Here is a 7,085-nt window from a genome sequence, read left to right as displayed (position 1 = left end):
AAGGTTCGATATAGCCGAGTCAAGTACGGCTGTGTCCTTTCTGCTGTCTTTTTCGGCCTCCATTTAACGACCACTTACGCGAAGGTGGTGGTAGTGTGTCCATTAAGTACCTTCTGGGTGGCTCTTTATTTACTTCGTGGCGTTACTTGACCAAGGCAGTGCTGCGCGATTCCAGTGTCTGTGTCCTGCTGTCTGCAGATGACTGTGGCTTATTTTCTGACTAAGCTGAGTCATAGCGACTGACAACATCAATCGGTTCGGCAATGTTTCGCTTTGGCTCAAGCATGAGTGTTTCTGAAACAGTTGATGTTCGTCAGCTTTCACTCGGAGCTCAACAACAAATGCCGACCAATAAGCTGAATGGCAAGCTGCACGGCCTTCTGCTATCTTGCCAGTACACTACCCACAGACCTGACACTTGGTAATGAGACAAAAACCCAGCACGAATTTGTCTGGAACAGTCACAACTTGTGCATACACACCAAGATTCCATTGTGTAAGACTGTTTTGATGCATTTAGGACTTTATGAGAGACACATTGAACCATATAACACGTTCGTGTCCTTGACCGACTTCACTTGCACCGTCTGCGCAATCTCTTTCGGATGAGATGGACAGAGGAAAACTCGAAGATCAGACACTATTGGAGTTGGATGCAGTCTGATGCGAAACTAGCTCCGCTGGTTGGGCCAGTGAAAACGAATGGCCGGAACGCGTACCCCGAAATACCGCTCGTCTGCCTTAACCTAAAGAATGAAATTCGAAGTCAGGGCACCCGAAATTCCTCCAGTGAGACAGTTTATCAGGTAATTTTTACGAACTGCATCTTCGATTCTAGGTCATGAGGGACCCGGCACTCGACAGGGTGGCCTGGGGTACTTCTAATTAAACATGCTGGAAAAGCTTTGGAACTTGACACATCGTGAGGTCACAAAACAAACAAACCGGCCAGAACAGGCTCAATCTGCCCAATGCATTCTCGACCGTATGGACTTGCCCAGCTTGAGGATGCAAGAGCCCTATAAGGGCCCTATAAGGGTCGTCCTTGTTGGTTACCAACACACTCTGTGGTCTACATGCAAAACAAGACCACCTGGTATTCGGGTAAGTTCGACCCACTTTCGAATGACTGCCTATTTTGCCGAGAGCTAGACTGCCATTCGCCTTAGCGCATTTCCAAGTTCAAAGTGTTTCACAAAAGTAAAAGTTTAATTTGATAGTTAGTTTTTGTTCAAAAAGATAAAAAACGGTCTGACAAATGGATGGCCCTCTAGAACGAACCGTTTGACATGTCTTGGTGCTCTTACTTGAGCTTAGTTTACTTTGAAAACACCCTTAATAATGGGGAGATAATTGTCTTCCTAAAGGATATTCACTGTAAATAGATTATATTTAGTTTGACGTCTTGTTTAGAAGGAAAAACTTTATTAATGATGGCAGGCAAAAGATAACCAACCCCATTTGGCGTCTCACGTACAGTCTCTAATTGGAAAACATTGCCATTTCGACCAATACCAACCGATATATTTCAAAAACATTTTGGGAAAGTGTGGATAATATTCGATAGATTTTCAAGGTTCTACCATTTTAGTGTTAAATCTTTCCAATAACACCCATCATCATGTGGTTAAAAACTGGCAGCTGAAAAGTCAGCATTCGAAGAGAAAGAAATAGATTTCTCGACGTTTCCCATATGGCTACTAGATTTTGAACTATAAAGAAGCTGTTATCTTGTCGAATTTGCCGCTGATACGTGTCAGCATCATGCTGCCAATCCTCAGCTGGAGCTTACTTCGATTGAGGTAGGTTGTCACTGTAAACGAAGGCAACTGGAAGGCAACTGTTCCTGTCAACTGCAGTGAGTGGCCTTAATGTTCGTTTGCCCGTAATCTCACTTATCGAAAAAAACTTAGCCCCAGGGAATCTGTATCCAACAGTGGGAAGGAAAAGAGCGCACACTCCCAGTAGCCATAAGTAATTCTATATAAATTCTGTGACAGACTTGGCTCGCAATGTATGTGTAGAGAAAGCGTTAGGAACTGAGTGGAAGGGAACATGTTATGATCAATAATCTATTCAGCGGTGCGCTACTCGTCAAACTAAACGGTCTTGGATCCAAGAAGACAGACCATTCGTTTTAGTGGATGGTTTCCCTGGATTTTCGGGCGGCAAACTCACTTGTAATGCCAGTTTACAAGGTAATTTAAACGAGGAAGTTACACTATACGTTGTCAATTTTTCATTGCCGCTCGGAGTGCTGACTGACCGAATAACGAATGGGCAGACTCACCCTGTGGTATAGGAACGATGATCACAGCTAAGTTATTTGAATAGCATTTATCCACACAACGCAAATTTGTGATTTATTACGTGCATTGCTTAGGGTACTGCGTGCAGGTACTTTAACTTTCCCTTCAAGTCGCGCGATGTGATCACATCTCATCCTGCTTCCGGGTTTTCTGTGCACTCATGTAATACTCGCATTGAACTCCGCACATTCGTAGTATTCCTCAAAACGGTCTGTGAAGATAGTCCCGGTGGAATAACTGGGGGTTGCGACCAACCAATTTCTAGTGCACCGATGGTTTTGAACTTCCTTCTTCCTCAGAGATGATAGATGGGGTCGATCTCAATGCCTCTATTTGTTCCTCCATTAGTACAGCACCACGACTGTCATCGATTCGCGGTTATTCTTTGTTCTTGTTTATCCCGGTACACGTACAAAGGTGAGCGAGAGTTGGTCATGCGTGTGCAAGTAGTGCGCTTGTGTTTACTGATCCTGGTTGGCAGTTTCCTCCCTGTTTGTCTCAAGTGGTGTTTTTCACAATCCTTGCATAGAATTTTGTAGTTACTGTTCGTCTTTTTCATTGAATTTTGTTTCCCCTTTGGTTTTGATAATGCTCTTCGGAGCATATTTTTAGGTCCGTGAAACACAGACACAAGTAACACTCATTTATCTCTATACACGAAGATCGGAAACGTACGAATTCGACTAGAATCACGTCAGCACATAAGCAGAAACAAAGAGAAAAAGCGAAGTTATGGAGGCGTGGTACTCCAGTGATGAAGTAATAAACTGACGCACTGAAATCGATCGTGTCCAACAACCACCGAGGATGAAGGAAATCAAGAGTCACCAAACTTTGAGTCGAACTATGAGTTTGGCATCCTACGCACAATTTTTCACACATGCTAATGCCCGACCTTCGAAAGCTGATTTTCTGGTACACCATGCTACTACTGCACACTCTAATATTCATAGGTTGGACACCAAAAATTCTGTCGTCTTCTTGTCTGGACTCGCCTCACACCAGCTTCTAGGCCAGCGTGAGCTGTGCCAATAAACTTAGGTCAGACTTCACTTTCCGTTTGTATGTGGACAGACCAATGAAGCTATGCTACTGTTAACGCCCTAGGCATAGCATCTTACTGCACACATCCCTTTTAATGAATACCTTTCATTTTGGCAGTCAGTTACCTGTAGTTACCAATTGAATGATGCAGACCTTGGGAATGGTGCGGATGCGAATGATGTACTGAAGGACTTCATTGTTTACAGAGGCTCGAATCATTCTGTTGACTTTCCTCTCCGAGAAGTTCGTTGAAACATCTCAAATTCCCATTTTATTCACGTCTGTGCTTCATCAATCATACGGACATTTTTCTAGACCTGCCTAGGTTTGAGAAATTATCCGCCAATTGAACAATTCTAATTCACATGCTTGTAGCCTATCGCTGACCGATAAACTAAGTTTCTTTTTCTTCAGGGGTGAAATGACCTAATATGTACATCCATGCAGCGTCTAACTGAGAGGGGCCAATCGAGTCTCATGAAATTTGATAAGTTTCTCGTGTCCAGGTTAGCGAAGCAGCCTTAAAATTTAATGAGAAGTTCATTTGAATTTCACAAAAATCCCCAAACGTTAGTTGTCTCCCATGAGCATGATTAGCCAGTTCTGAAAATACACTTCGGAAGGACTGGAGAAATTCAAATTTGGTGCATGGGCAACATACGCCAAACAATCGTAGTACTGTCTCATAAAGCGAAGCTTGAATGGGATGTTTAATTGAACTGAATAGTTTTGTAGTAAAGCCGAACTATGAGTCAGTAATAATAGTAGGAGTTCAGTTTTGATCTAAGCTGTGTAGAGTCCTACATGGAATAAATTTCAAATTGCATATTTGATGATGGAGGCACCGCCATGTCAGTAAGTGAAAATGCTTCAAAACTATCGGACCCAATAAGAACTCACATATGGTTATAAGAAAACAAATGTGACTAATTTGAATCTGGTGGATCCGGATCTAATCAAATTGTTGACGGCGGCCATTGGCGGCATTCAATCCCGGTTGGGACAGACTTCGGCCCACGCAATGAAGCCGGCAAGGGTTTACTTTTTGGGATTGCAAAGAGACAATTTGTCCGATCGGGTGGTGGTTGGCCGACCCGGATTGGGCAATGGTTGTAAAGGGATGAGAGGGAGCAGTGGGCTTGATTACCTTGGGTGAATGAGGTACAATCGATTACCAGTATTTTCTATGAAAATATGTTCAGGTGCTCAGGAAATCATTGCTCACACCCTACCACCAGCATAGTCAGGTAAAATGTTTCCAAAATGCAACTCAGTCAGACTGCTTTCGAACTATAAACAAGATTTCTTCGCATAGTGTTAGTCCGGGTGAGGGTATTTCATTAACAGACTGTCTCGGTGACCCCGTCCTCACCTCAAATACCTGTACAAAAGCTCTTAAAAAATTCTAGCTTGGCCCACTACGTAAGGGAACCGGAGTGCAGTTGTTCAAAAACTTCTGTGAGATAACACTGGGCATTAAAGAAAAGGGTTCTTCGGATTACTATCTGGTACACAAACAACTACCAATGATAACGTGGAACGTCAGCGCCCATTTTCTTCCAGAAAATAACTGCATAAAAGCCAGGCAATTGGGTTTTGAAGACAAGCCGGAAGTATTCACGAAAGTCGCCCAAGGTGCAGAACATCTTCTCTCACTGTTTGCGTATGAATGTATGCATAAGTTCTGATTATCTCTAAAATACGTTGACATGGTGGTAATTAAGGTTTGTCTATCTAGTAATGATGATTCTACCCGGTGTCTATGACTATTCTTGATAAGTGATCACAATAAGAACTCAGCGACTCATCTATTGGTAAGCCAAGCCAATAAATCTTGTCTAGGTATGGAAGACTGTATAATGGTGGTCTGATTATGGTGAAAACCGTGTGAATATGTTTGATTACGTCTCGTTGTTGACGGATATCATTGACCGTATGAACAGCGTGACTATCACTCTGGACTCCCAGCTGATTATGTACCATTCATCAAAAATTAACGGAGCTCTGCCCAGTTGAACGCTCTTCGTTACGTGGATTGTGGACAGCGGCGATTCACCGCTTATTTTGGAGCTTTGGTCGTTTCACTCACTAGAAGGCTCTAATTTAAAAACATTAGTTTAAACGAAGTTAGTGAAAACTGCTTTGGAGGAAGCACAACACCTTCAATGCAGACGGACATTCTACTCAACCACCAGCTTGTCAAACATTCAGACCAAAGGAATAGCGACTTCCTTGAGTTTCGAGCTTGAGACTTCCCACTGAGACTGGAGCAAACCAAAACAGTCAGCCATGGCAATCATGCCATTGACCGGGTACTACAAAATCACGGTCACATTGCAGCTTAGAGCTCTCACGGGGCTGAATCATTGTTTTGCCTTTTCGGCTGCCTCACTGATGTTACTCTAGTTTGAATGAGATTCCTTCGGTTGAGATAATAAACTATCACTAACGTATGCAGTAATTATACAGACCTAGCCGACAGTTAGTTGCATACCTTCTCGAGGAGCACGTGACAATAAAATACACCTGGTTGAAACGTGTTTTCAGTCAATAATCCACTCCCAACGGATGAGAATATCAGCACGTGACAAACCGACCCAGAGTTCGCAAGAATAGCATTTCGATCAAATGAAATAAAAACCTCAAAAAGTGGAAAATGGAAAGTGGAAAAAACGACAACAATTTAGCACGATGGTGTATTCCTGTCAGGAAATTTCATTGATAAGTTTTGGATTATTTGGTTCCATATTATTGTAGATGACCCGTCCAGCTTGTAATTAAAGTGCAACTTACCTGACTTAATGTTCTCCTATGCTATGCACAGTCCTTATCACGTGATCAGACGGCAAGCTGGCCATTCCAGTGGAACGGAAGCCAGCTCTGGAGGATGTGGAGACATCATCCTGTCAACAAGTCCCATTTTCTTGTCCGTTGGCAAGGGCGAATGGTAATGTCGGGTGTTCTAGTCAAGGTCCCAGTAACGATTTGATATTGTCCATTTCGCAATCTATTGTGAAACTTCAAAACAGTACCACCCATTTATAAGCCTGTAATACCCCATGTCTGGTCCATCGATATGAATATTCTTCTGGTCACTGTGATGAGTTAGGTTCTTCAACAACTCCATATGACAGTAGCAGACGTAGCAAACATTGAGGATGAGGCATTTCGATTTTACTGTGATATCATTTTACCGGTTCGCTATCCTTGTAAGCTTGAGACTTGTTCTAACCTGCTCCATTTCCCATTGCTCTCATATATTTGATGAATTTGATTTTAAACTGGGTGTTTTCTCAGGTGACAGCTGATCTCACTGTCACCCATGCACACTCAGAGCACCAAGGAGAATGGAACTGATGCAATATGGGACAAATACCTAACCAAATAAGCGAAATTTTGTACTATGCCGCTGAATTCGGCAATTTTTTCTAGAGTAAAAGCAAATGGACAGTTGCATAGGTGAACTCGGCAGAGCTCGATGATTCCCCGGTCTGATCAGTGCATCAGCGGGAATGGTGGGGAACGGTTAGTGGGGCCGCTACACAACTCATTCGATGCCACACCTCAGAACTGGAATTTTCTGCCTTTGGAGAAAATATGAGTGTTAAACTGAACCTATAAGGACAATCATTGGGTGTCAAAATATAGCAGCCTTGTCATGGGAAGAAACGAAACGATTCCACGGTCCCTATCTGATGTAGCTTGGATGAACCAGCCGCTTGTGGGAACAAT

Source organism: Opisthorchis viverrini (assembly GCF_000715545.1).
Source record: "Opisthorchis viverrini unplaced genomic scaffold opera_v5_5, whole genome shotgun sequence".
Classification (NCBI taxonomy): Eukaryota; Metazoa; Platyhelminthes; class Trematoda; order Opisthorchiida; family Opisthorchiidae; genus Opisthorchis; species Opisthorchis viverrini.
The sequence above is the reverse complement of the archived record's forward strand: the minus strand, read 5'-3'. Positions refer to the sequence as shown.